The 14046-nt window shown below is 41.3% G+C and overlaps 1 protein-coding gene across 1 annotated transcript in view; it reads right to left on the minus strand.

The window, feature by feature from the left end:
• The window catches only part of PLD5 (phospholipase D family member 5), a 186730-nt gene that overhangs the window by 37847 nt on the left and 134837 nt on the right, over positions 1 to 14046 (minus strand). The window lies entirely within an intron of this gene.

The following is a 14046-nucleotide window of genomic DNA, read 5'->3' on the forward strand; positions in this document are numbered from 1 at the left end:
ATGCTGAAACTGCTCTTAATCCTGCTAATCTGAGACATTCAACCTACCACTTTGCACAGTTTTAATAAGGATTGTAAACCACCGAAATCAAAGGAGCTACTTGTCAAGTAAAAGCATGCAGGCTCCGTCACATCAGTAGGAATGTCTGAATTGGACCAATCAGTACGTTTGCAGAACTAAATCCAGAATATATTTAATATTAGGTGAATTTAAGGGATTTCTCACATCATTATTGTTCTTTCAGTGCTCCAGTGTTTGTAAGATTAGGTGATTAATCTGAATTAATCACTGCCAAAGGTAATCTAAAGTAACCCACTCATTTTCACATTTTAGTCATGACAGTAACTGGGGAAGAGGAGCGACACAAACAGCAGCCTGGAGGGCAGTAACGGTGCCAACCATCTTCCATTAAACATTCATGGGATCTTCAGTACCATGAATTCTAATAACAGTTGGATATGAATCACAACTTCAAAAGAATTCCAGGATACCTGAAGAGCTAAAATATATTTCTTTTCACCTAACTTTCAATTTCTGATCTAAGAAACACTCGACTCACAATTTTAAGCAACAGTTACCAGTGTTAAATATTTCTTTTTTATCATGGAAACTGTAATTCCCACATATTTCTTTTTTATCATGGAAACTGTAATTCCCACTTTAACAAGTGATTCTAGAAGTTCAGACATCGAGAAGAAAATTCAGGTAAGGTGCCACTTTTCATGAAGCACCAAACATGCAATATAGGGTTTTGAGCAAGTTACAGAATTTGGTTCATTGTGCAATTACATCTGCGGCAACCCAGTTACCTTTCCATTTTTTTCTATGCTTAGAAACAAAGGTATTTTCCAATTTTCCTTGGGACATGTTGCTGCTGACTTTCAATCCATCCGTTAATGAGTAGAACTGTGCTAATTAATGAGATAATGTGCATGAAATGGAAAAGAAATCAGAAAACACTATAGCAGGTGTTAAATGGTTTAAATTGTTTTCTGATGAATAAACAAAACAAAAGAAACTTCTACTACCTAAGGAAAACAATCCTGTAAGGTGCTAAACTAGCTGCTTATCTGAAAACTGCATTTAAAATCATTTAACACAGCTTTTTGCCATGATCATATTTTCTTTCCATACATCCAATTTGCAACATTAAACAGCAGAATGAATTTAACACCCACAACACACCTACATCAAATAGGTTAGAAATGAAAAGTTAGCATTTTTGTATAGGAAAGGCAAAACAGTCAGAAGCAACAATGAGCTTCCTTCTCGTAATCAAGAGCCTAAAAAACCCACAGTTTAAAAACATTTTTGGAATCTCCAATGTCAAACAAATATGCTAATTGTTGAAGTTACAACAGAAGACTATTTAACCAGCAATAGTAAAATTAAAAAAAGCAGACATCGAAAGTAACCTAACACTAAATCCAAAAGTTGTTAAACACCAGGATTTGTGGGTGTGGGCAATTTAGACATGGTCATAAGCAGTAGGATAGGACTATCCCTCTAAAACATAATCTAGGCTTCAATTACCAAAATAGCGAATATAGCAGTGCAGGAGATACTGCTATCACACATACCATTAAAATCAAAACCTGGAACCCAATTTCTTTTTCTTCTGGAAACAGACATCTCATAAGGCTGAGGAAACAGTATCTCCAAGTTAATTAAAAAAAAGTCATGTGTTGCAAACAGCAGCTGCTGTGCAGCCTATTAATGAGCCCTTAACTTTTGATGAAAGGAAACATGCATCAGTATTGATAATTGCCTCTGCTCCAGGAGCCCTTGAGATGCTTTGTTAAAATAGGCTTATCAGGCCTTCAGCACAATCCATCATCCCTAGCATGGTTTAGGTCCCATGAGGAAATTAAATTGGTCTGATCAATATGTGAAGCCATAACAGAACTCTTTATCATTCTGCAGTCTCAATTACACAAAGCTGTGGGTCTACTGAGTTCAACCATAAGGCACAATTTGTAGGCTTGATTGCTAATACAGATGCCAGATTCTTAAAAAATAAATCTATCAATTTTGTTTCACTGAAGATTAAACTGCAGGGTGAGATCTTGGAGAAAACCAGTGCTGTCACTTAAAACTCAAGTGGATTTGCCTGTCCCATAAAAGCGTGCATTCTAAAGGCTGAGCCAGATTGCCCTCTTTCTGAAGGAAAAAAAGACCACTGTAGGGAGCAAAGCATGCTTTAAATAACAGACATTTCTCTGAGTACTTTTTCTTCTATGTAGGAGGTTTTGAACTCTGTATAAGGGAGATGACTGATGCAGTCAGGGATGCACAGAGGGGACCCTGTTGTTGAAAGCCTGGACCATCTCCATGTGATGAGAACACAGCCCCTGGGAGGTGCCAGGCTGCCACTTAACCTCTTGCTTTGTCTCATAATGGAGGAAGAAAACAGAAAACATTAGCTGTATTATGAAAAGACTGACTTTTCATCCATTTTCAAAATAAATTCAGTTCTCAGTATCTTCTCTCAGATACTCCACTAACAATGTCAGGAAAGCTACAGGGCAAGCTTGACTTCAGGAACAGGAGCTTAAGGCTAGGACCTTTTCTATATATTTGAATCACAACAGTAAGCTGTTGGCAGGAGACTTTAATCAAGAGCTCATCACATATATGCTCTATCATGAAAAACTGTATGTCATCGAGAAGTGCACCTTGGCACACCTGTGTTGCAGCATATGCTAGCTGTGGACTTTACTGCTGCTCAAGCAAGGTTACCAGTCAGCTACACAAACTGGGAGACTCTTCTTCATGGGAGACTGCAGGAGGCTGGGGTTCACAGGGCTGCCATTCAGCCTCCAGATTCAGGTTTATGCAACAGTGGAGAATGTGCACAGGGAGGCTTTGGATCCAACACCTGTGAGCAGTCCAGGATACTGCCATGTTGTCCTGGTACAGAGACAACATCACTGAGTCAAATCGCCTTTTTGGTGGGTAGGGTAAATAATTTTTGTAAAGAAGATCCAGAAAGAGCAACTGTTTAGGCAGCTATTATCACAGCTGCCTTGAAAGCAGAAGAGGTTGTTAGGCGTTGGAATGGGCTGCCCAGGGAGGTGGTGGAGTCCCCATCCCTGGAGGTGTTTAAGAGTCGGGTCAACATAGCGCTGAGGGATATGGTGTAGCTGGGAACTGTCAGTGTTAGGTAAATGGTTGGACTGGATGATCTTCAAGGTCTTTTCCAACCTAGACGATTCTGTGATTCTGTGAAAGCAAACATGCAAATTCTGCCTGCAACAGTTTCTAACAGCACCAGTTCCAGGCTAAACTCACTCTGGAGTTAGCAAACATTAACGCCCAAGAAACAGAAGCTGCATTTGCTTGTACAACGGCTAAAATTGGCCTTCTGTCTTCACAACTTTCTTACTTTCATGATAGTGTTTTTAAAACCAGAGAGAAGTATTGAGAGAAGAGGCAAACAGAGGCATCTGGGAAGTTGCAGCAACAGTGACAGGTGATTCACAACAGGCAGAACAAGAATGAGAAAAGCACCAAGAGCCCTGACTTCATTAGCCCTGACAGGAGAGAACACTGCAGCAGAAAGAGGGTGGAGAGAAATGGACGTGATCTGATAGCATGTGTCGGGATGGTGCATCTTGCAGAGCTCCAGGAGAAAGGGTCGTGGAGCCAGGCTGGGCTCTGCTACCTCCTGCTAGGAACAGGAGGTTTGTAAAGGTGGACAAGATAAACTGGGGCTTTTGAATGCCTCTCTTTCCTCACTTTGGGGAAACAGCTTGTCAAGTGCAGGCTGCATAGGCACAGCAGGGGATGGAAGGGGAAGCATGTTGTGGCAGGGGGAGGTACACAGGGCTGTTGGTAGTGGGAAGTTACACAGGGATGGCAAAGGAGAAGGGACAGCAGATACAAGGAAGTGCTAGGATATGAAATGTGTTTGGCCAGGGAAAGCAACACAGCTTACAGCTCTCTTGTATATTTGCAGTTTGAACTTGACAGATGCTCCTGTACCACATCCAACACACTGTGCATCTTCCAGCCACTGTTCCCGATGTCACCATCAAGCTGGCCACAGTAGAATCAGCTGCCCTCCTCGCTTTACCCCATTCTTGCTGTCCCTTCACTCTCTTCATCAGCATGTTCATATGTTCTCACAGCACTTTTTTCCATCTCCTAACTCTGTGTATTTTCCAAGCAAATACTCCAAGCAAGGAGGCCTTTAAAAAGGAGTCTGAGAATGTGAGCTGCGACTTCTTTGTTTCATCCCACTGCTGAGTCAATTGGCACACAAAGATACACATTTTGATCTATACCTTTTGAAAGGTGGCCTCAAGCCAGACTCAAGAGCAGACTTAACTAGTCTGTGCCGTGAACTCTAACGCTCACAAGTGCATGTATACCTGAGCACATCTGGTGCTCAAGCCACCTGCACACCACCTTGCACAGCCTCTCTCACATGGGGTTATCACATGGATGGGAGGCAGCACATGCAGCACTTGCCATCATGCCATAGACCTGCTGTATTCTTTCACCTAAACTGAGTTTTCAGATGCAGTTAATCCTCATGTGCTATGGCAGAAAGATCAACAAAAGATCCTTTATTACCTCTAGGATGCAAACTTAATTTTAAAACTATAATTTGCTTACTAGAATATGGATATGTACACATATATAGAAAATTAATATCTCCTTCCTTACATTTTGCAACAGAACCTTTCATTTTATTTATTTGCTCTTAATTACAAGACTAAGCACAAAGTATACCCATGAATAAAAATAACTTTTAGTCCGCTGAGACAAAAATCCAGAGTTTTCCATACCCTGCTCACAAGCGGTGGAGTAGCTGTCTCATACTGAGCAGACACAAGTGACCCAGGCAGAGGATCATCTCCCCAGGAATTTTCATGCTTTTTTCTCAACTGATTGCAAAAAGTCTGGAGTTGTTCCAGAAGCCCCATTAGCATGACCTGTCAGCACTCAGAGGAAGATAAAGCAGAAGAATACACAACTCGACAACAAAGTTATTTTTACTATGTCTCTGAATGATTAAAAGACAAACTAGACTATTTACTATTTCTGTGCTCTTTATAGATTATTTGATTTGAAATATGAAGTCTGACTGGTCCCAGAAGCACTGATTCAGGCTTATTTTAAAGAGAGAACACTCAAGGACTTTTAGGGAAATCTCTGATGGTAATACTGTAACTTTGAATCAGCTGTTGTGTTTATATCACCCTCTGCTCCTCACACACCACCCCCTTTCCTTCTTAAAAACTGCCAGGACTGAACGGGACCCACTCTGGGATTATGTGCTATTTGCCAGTCCAAGCCCATAGTAATTGTAAAAAAAAAAAAAAAAAAAAAAAAGTACACTAAAAGCCTTGCTACCTTTTCTTTAGGAATTCCATATACAACTGCCACACAAAAATGAAATAACACAAAGTACATTCTACTACAAGTCCAAGCAATTGCTGGAAAACCTTCTCAATATACAACTGTTAACACCATTTGGGCCTGCCTTAAACTGGTAATATCAAACTACCTGCATGACATACTTCCTGAATGAAATTCCCACTCACTCCTAATGTACAATCAGCCATAAACTATGGGCACATGCAGCTTCTTAAAAGAACACCTGCCCCCAAAGTTAATGCTGCCTGTAGTAAAATGAGCCTGTTTCTGATGGAGATATTTTCATTAAAAATTGCTGTGATACTTACTGCTTTATTTTACACCATCTGAGGTAACTGAGAAAAAGAATTTTGAGGAAATCAGTGCACAGGGGAGAGGAATCTCTGACTGTAGCTCCATGGGCCCCTCTGGTCTGTCTCTGGAGAGACATAGGTGCCTGCAGCACCCACTGGAATCGCAATGGACGGGCTCACACACTGAGGGCCGCAGCATGGGTAGATCAGGGAAAACACACAGAAAACACTCTGCCCCCTGTGTGCTGCCACTGCTCATCTCCACTGGCATGTTCCCCAGCCAGCTCACATGCCAACGCCTGGCAGGAGCTTGGAAGAAAGGCTGCTATGAGCAAGCTTCTCTGAGCAGACAGGCTGCAGTCAAAGATCTCCCTGTGGAGTTGCGGGTGTGAGAAGAGAGGTCTCTGTCAGTGCCGGCTGACTTCCCAGCCCCTTCTCCAGGCACTGAGCCAGCTTCTCGCCTGGTTCCCTTCCCTCCCCAGAAGACTGACACACTGTCAGGCCCTGTCCTGCATGATCAGGGAGAACAAATATCCTCTACATTCACCATTGTTTTTTTGCTTTGTTTTTAAGGCATTTAATGGATTGAAATAATTTCTGTGAGCCGGCACAGCCCCAGAAGCTGCTCTATCCATGCAGTTGAAGAAACCAAGAGCTGAGTGCAGGGACTGAAGGGATCAGGAAGAAAAAGAAATAGGGAGAAATGAGGATTACAGAACTCAGCTCTTCAACTGAAAACAAAGTATTACAGAATTACAACTTGCATGATTAAAAAAAAAAAACAACCACCAAACCCCCCACTAATAGTGGCACAAACAAATTTAATTTTCAGCAACCCTTCTCCTTCCCTCCGCAACATTCTCAGCTGTGCCCAAGTAGATTTTTGGGGTCCAAGGAATGAACTGGATGGGAAAATGGGTCCAGGTTAAAAATAAATAAAAGTAAAATTGTTGTTTCAAACAAACCCATTCACTAGTCCAGCTCACCACGTGGCAATATACAATTTTTCCAACATAGCTGAAGGCACAGTGCAAGCATAGGAATGAGTGGCTTGTGGCTGAGTGCAACAAGATGCAGGAACTGCTTATGCCAGTGCTGCTACTTAAAAGTAGGTCCACATAATTGTAGTCTCTGTTCCTCTCAAATTCCAGGTAGAAAGTCCCAGTAGCTGTTTGCCTTTTATCTTGTATAACCATTTGTGAAAACAAAGCAGATCGGAGGGCAATGCTGGCATTTGCTTGGGATGACATTTCCCTCATGCTTACACAAGGGACCACAGTGACACAGAAGATCCAGAAAAGTCCTGTCAGGGGATCCTCGTGTGTGCAGAGTTTGCTGACTGGATGTAGGATGGCAGATTCTTGAGAACAAAGGGAAGGTCAGAATTAATTTCTTCTAATTACTTGTTTAACTCCAATACCATCTTGGGAGCTAGTTAGTTCCCAAGGTAATGTTTGTCTCAATAAGCCCTTACAGTGGTTTTCAAGATGTCAAATGTTCCCTGTGTTGCTAGTCCAAGTAGTCAAAATAATGATTTCTCAGCAAAGTACCCAGATGTAGACAGAGTTGAGTGCAGGAGTGTTACAGCTCTCACCCACATGAACGCATTTGCGCTGCTTGTTGGGCTCTTTTAATTTATGTAGCAGAAAAAATGGATGTATAACGAAAATGCTTCCCGTCCCATACCACAAGAGATTTGAAAGAGAAGCCTGACAGTATTTCTTTGTAATACTTATCCACCCAGCTACGCGTAATTTCTGATCCACTGACAAAAAGCCAAAGGTTCATCTTAACTGCAGGGTGGGCAAACCAAGACAAATACAACAGCATAGCTATAAAAGGTCTCCTCTTTACCCACAGGATAGAGCACAGGAACACTCTACTTGAGCTTCCTTGCAAATAGCAGGTAGCTCAGTTGATTAATCACATGTGGGCATGATTAATTAACCTATGCACAGAATTTTAGACTGTAGACAAGGAAGAAAGTCATACAACTACGGACCTCTGGTCCTTCCAAAGATGGAAATCCAGTTTCCAGAGCAACGCCATGGCTTTCTCATTTTCACCAAGAAAGAGGGTTTCCACAAATCACTGACATTCCATAAGGAAAACCACAAAATGCAGTGCAGCCCATGTTAAAAACCCCCAGCATTCAGAAACAAGATTTGAAGCCTGATACCTATTTCCCCAATGCACAGAATATAACAACATGATTTTTAAAGGTTAATTAACCTTGTTAATCCCATGGGGTTTTATTATTTGTGCAGTAATAGTTCTTTCCTTTCTTCCCACTTCTTTTTCTTAAACTCTGTGGTGTGTACTTGACTTTTTATTTAAGATTTTTAATTGTTACTAAAGAATATTACACTCTACAGTTTCCACTGGAAAACACCTATTCTATTCTTAATAAAGACATATCCATGTCACCATGTCCTTAGGAGGCACATACTGCCACCCAGTAGATATTTGATAAGCAAGTACCCCACAAAAGCAAGCTGCATTTGAACACTGCAGTAATGAACACTACAATTCATTACATGGAACAAGTCAGGAAAGGACATACTTCAACTCTATGCTTTCCCACCTGGATTTGAACTCTGAAGTCAGTAATTTCTGCACTGTATTTGCCACAGAAACCCTTACTGTTTAGGACAAAGTTTAGGACTCACATTTTAGACTACCTTTACAAACAAAAAAATAAATGGAGTCTGTGAACAAGAATTTAGTGTAACTCAGATCCAAACAGCTTTTCCTTTCCCTCTAATAGTTTTATTGGAAGTAGCTAACATTTCACGCCTCTTTTAACAGGTTTTGATGCCTGATGCAGCAAACATGGCAGAGGTCCTCATTTTACACTGACTTGACTCTGACATCAGTATTTTTCAATCAAATTTTTACTTCTTTTTGAGTTATTTAAGGTATTTCATATCAATAGCCATAGATTATTTTGAATAAAACTTTGAATAATGAGAGCACTGGTGATCAGTTCAATTCTTTCCCCTTAGCAGAACTCAGCATTCCTCTAAATAGCATTTTCTGAGTATAAATCTGTTTTGTGAGTCTGATGATTCAGTAGAGTCTGTAAGATAACAAGAACACAACAAAGTTTGATAGAATATTTTAAAAAAATTTCCACATCTTTTTTTGCCCTTCCTTATTGGACAATAGGCTGCTCATTTACTAGATGAAGCTATAAAAGTGATTGCTTTAGAGACTGGGAAAAGTAATTTTCTTACTTAGTTGATTGAGGTGACAAAACATATTACTGCTTGAAGGAAGACTATAATACTATCAGTAAGAGCATTACTAAAGTTGGATTGTGGCTTGCTTTCTTCGCTGAATTATAATTGCGTATGTTTTTACTATAAAAGAAAGCTATTTTAAATATGAGACATTACTAAACCCACACACTTTTTATCCCACCCCCCTTCAAAGACCCTTTTCTTTACTTGGATTAGCATTTTGAAGCACTAGATTTATTATACGCTTTGTAGATGAAACATCCAAGAATTCAGGGACATTTTTTCATCTTAACACATGAGGAACTAGAATTACAACCTTCTATGAATGAACAAGGCTAAATCCCTAACAAAAAATACATCAACTGTTTATCTCTCTTTTTAACTTATCATCATGATTTTCTTCTGATATTTATATATTATAAACCCATCAGTATCAGAAACAGTCACTTCTAGATGTGCTAACTAGCAATAAGAATATTTGTGCAATCATTCCCAAAACGTGGTCCTCAGACAACCATATCTCTGCTTTGGATTCTGTCTGTTTCCTTCCTGTGAAGCTCAGTTCTGGGAGGTGAGAAAGTATACTGCAGGGTCCACAAAGAGGTGAGGGCAGAGTATGCCTCCTCAGAAGGTAGTATTTGATTCTAAGCTACTGCTTTTTATTTTTACAATACCTTCATAACAGAATCATTTTTTTTCCTGCACTTTCATTAACTGATTCTCTGAGCAGCCCTAGAATATTGTCTCCAGGCTACCAAAAGTTTGCAGCTTGGATGGGCACACGCTTTGCTGGGTAAAAAACTGTCTGGATGGCCGGGCCCAAAGAGTTGTGGTGAATGGAGTTAAATCCAGTTGGCGGCCGGTCACTAGTGGTGTCCCCCAGGGCTGGGTGTTTGGGCCACTCCTGTTTAACATCTGTACTGATGATCTGGACGAGGAGATCGAGTGCACCCTCAGTCAGTTTGCAGATGACCCCAAGTTGGGTGGGAGTGTTGATCTGCTCGAGGGTAGGGAGGCTCTGCAGAGAGACCTGGACAGGCTGGAGCCATGGGCTGAGGCCAACTGGAGGAGTTTCAATAAGGCCAAATGCCGGGGGCTGCCCTTGGGCCACAACAACCCTCAGCAGCGCTACAGGCTTGGGGAGGAGTGGCTGGAGAGCTGCCAGTCAGAGAGGGACCCGGGGGTGTTGATTGACAGCCGGCTGAACAGGAGCCAGCAGTGTGCCCAGGTGTCCAAGAAGGCCAATGGCATCCTGGCTTGTGTCAGCAATAGCGTGGCCAGCAGGGACAGGGAAGGGATCTTACCCCTGTACTCAGCACTGGTGAGGCCGCACCTCGATTCCTGTGTTCAGATTTGGGCCCCTCACTACAAAAAGGACATTGAATGACTCGAGCGTGTCCAGAGAAGGGCAACGAAGCTGGTGCAGAGTCTGGAGCACAGGTCGTACGGGGAGCGGCTGAGGGAACTGGGGGTGTTTAGTCTGGAGAAGAGGAGGCTGAGGGGAGACCTCATTGCCCTCTACAGCTACCTGAAAGGAGGTTGCAGAGAGCTGGGGATGAGTCTCTTTAATCAAGTAGTAAGCGATAGGACAAGAGGGAATGGCCTCAGGTTGCACCAGGGAAGGTTTAGACTGGATATTAGGAAGCATTTCTTTCCAGAAGGGGTTGTTAGGTGTTGGAATGGGCTGCCCGGGAGGTGGTGGAGTCCCCATCCCTGGAGGTGTTTAAGAGTCGGGTCGACATAGCGCTGAGGGATATGGTGTAGTTGGGAACTGTCAGTGTTAGGTTAATGGTTGGACTGGATGATCTTCAAGGTCTTTTCCAACCTAGACGATTCTGTGATTCTGTGAAAAGCCTAGAGCAGTAGCTGAACTGGCCATGGCCATGCAAGCAAAGTAGAGGCACAGCCACAACTAACATAGGTCTGCCAGCAGCGCAGTTGTTTCCTTTTACTTCTTCTTCTCACTTGTCTCTCAGCATCTTTCCCTACCTCTTTCCTTTGGTTCTGTCCTATTATCCTGCCAAGTGAGCCTTTGACTTTTCTATTTTTTTCAGATCATTCTTATCTCAATTCCAATTATTCTCTCCTTTCATCTACCCTGTCAGAAGCCCACCAAGAACATGCTTCACCTTTTGCGAGCATTTTTTTCTTATCTTTTTTCTAAATTACTCAGTTTTCTGTTTCTGCCCTTCTCTTTGATCTGATTAATTCCTCCCTTTTATTTCATTTTCCCCATTTCTTTCCCCCATATCATTCTTCCTCTCTCTCCTTCACTCTCTTCCACTTCGTCCTCAGTTCATCACTTACTCTTGACCTTGACCACTCATTCATTTTTTCATTTATCATATTTATTCATTCAGTTATTCATTCAGTCTCCCACTCTCACTTGTGGAACATATTTTATTCTCTGACTACGTAAGCAGCATGGTATATTCTCCAAAACTTTACAAATAAATTTGGGGAAAGGAGAAAAGATTTTTTTAGTTTTAAGACTAAACACAGTTTTGGGGTGCCCAAGTTGGTCCTAGTTTTATTTTATTTAGCACATGCTAGAACTCCTGCAGGTATTAAATCACGATATACAACCCAAAAGAGAAAGATTATTGGTGGGTTTTGCAGATTGGGACTCCAGGAATTTCTTCTCGCTTTCCTAGTCCAAACAACAACCGAAGCTGAGCTTTTGTTTCTTACTCTGGGTCTAAGGTTCTTAAAAGAACAAGGCACTTCTACAGTCTTCTTTTATAAAAGCAAGCATATAGAATAGACACTGCAGGTCTGCTGTAGCAGACTGAAGAGTCTCATGCTTAATTTACTATTGCTCTGACCAGCCTGTCTGATGCGCTTTTGAGGGCTTCAGCACTCTGGTTTGGTCACCCAGATACTTCATACATTAAAATGGAGACATTTTAGAGACAAATGGACATGTCCCAGTGTCAAAAGCAGAAAAATCCATGCAGTGCACTGAGGAAAAATAAAGAGCACACCAGGAAAAAATGCTTTTGGCTTTGAGGATATACATAGGGGATATAAATCAATAGCTTGTCAGCAGCTTTGTAACACAGATTGACTTTCTTCCAAACAGACTATTTGAAATGTAGAATGCAAAATAAAGGGAAGCCACAACTCCACAGATTCTATGTTATTAGCTGACTGAAGGACACACACAATATAGAGTCAATAAACGTGACAACATACTGAAATCACAAGAGGATTTTAGTGTCCTAGAGGGACTAGACCACACGTATCATCTCATTTCTTCAGTGCAAATATCAGCAACTGTCTGTGAAGGACAGGAACGCAGCTATATTACTGCCCTGTGACATTTTGAACTGATGGAGAACCAGGTCTGTAGGACGTCTCTTTCTTCTCCAAATCACAAAAGGCAGCAGAATTAGTTCTCAGCAGCAGAATTAGCTCGAGAACACTAAGAGACAGAGCAGTTCAGGGTCATCTGGCATGGCAGCAGGATACAGGATGGGGACTGCGTAACTGGACTGCTTGCAGCTGCACTCTGGGATCCCTACAAAAGCGAGGCCAGAAGGGAGCGTGCACACTTCTAGTCCCAATAATGCCTTCAAGGCACTCTAAGCTGCAGGAGAAAGTGCTGCCATTATTTCTGAAGCTGATTTGAAGTAGCTAGATGGATACATATCCAGGAAAGCCTACGCGATGAGAGTGTACAAGAGACAGAAAGGGAAATCAATTAGATTCATGCTATCAAATGCATGTAATCAGAAAATTATAAAGATTATATGGTGAACATGGCTGAATATTGATAAGAAGTATAATGAATGCACAGGCAAGCAGGCAACTCCTGTAAGAAAACAATGAAAGATCAAACTGAAAGCAGTACTAGACACTAACAGGATCAGATGAAGCATACAGTTCTTCTGGGGGGGAGGATCAGGTCCCTGGAATAAAGAACGCTGCTGTAGGACCTCTCTCTTGTGTAGCATAAAAGACAAAAAGAACAGAGAAAATAAGGCTAGGATTCAAGAGAAAAAGAGTAGTCTCATATTTTAAGTTGCTTGAAACTACCCAGAATATTTGGATCCCACAGCTGATGTTCCACAAGTCGCTCTGCATGAGGGAGGGCAGGGCAGGGCTGGTGCACATGTAATTTTCTGAGGACTTAGTTTGAGCTCTTGGGGTCTAATCTTGTTTACAACGCACTGATACATATTAAGTGCTACACAGTGATAAATACTCTTTAAAAAAACCAACCAAAATAAGCAACACATTGCGTGTGCCACAAACTGACATCAAAATAAGTGGATCTCTTAGCTCTTACTTATATCTTATTTTTTCATCTATGAAATGCAAACTAAACTATTCCTTCATTTCCTCTGAGCATAATGGACATTTATTCTTGAATATTCACGAAGAACCCTTGTTTCAGTGTTAATACCACAGGAAAAAAAAGGAAACAAGTTTGTCCCCAGATGAGGTCTTGACCAGTTTTCAGTAAGTGAAAGAAGAGACAACACAATGAAAATGATCATGCAATAAAATACTCTACACATGCTTACATGAGCATAAGAATCCCTGTGCATTGAATTTGATAGGGTCCAGTGAAGATTATGTCAGATTCAAAGGTCTATATCATAACTGCAAACAGCTTGATGGTACAAAAAGACATGATACAGAGAATATATTTTTATATACCATAAATGATTGCTTCATGGACCAACTAGAAAATGCACAAGCTGAGAATCTACTCTTGAGTTTGAGCAATGCATAATACTGATGGAAGCTGCAATTATCAAAAAGCCCCTGTAAGGATGACCATAGTGTACTCCAGCTTACTATCTTTGTAACAATATCTGTATTCCACAAGCCCATTCTGGTAACAACTTCAGAAAGACCTTAATAATATAAGAATGTATGCTAAGGGAAAAGAAGGCCAAAGAAAAAAATGGTTTCCTGGTAATACTTGAAAACATTTTAATAGAGGCTCAGCATAGATGTATACGATTAGTAAAACCAAATGCCTCTCTCCCAAGAGATGATGCAAGGGCAGATAAAAGAGAAGCTAAAGAAGAATGTTACAGATAAAATGGTATCCTTCAGTAAGGAGATTTGAGTCCAAGCGAGAAAAGAAAAGAGAGCAAAGGAGAGAAAAGTAA

This window comes from Athene noctua, chromosome 1 (assembly GCF_965140245.1).
Source record: "Athene noctua chromosome 1, bAthNoc1.hap1.1, whole genome shotgun sequence".
Taxonomy (NCBI): Eukaryota; Metazoa; Chordata; class Aves; order Strigiformes; family Strigidae; genus Athene; species Athene noctua.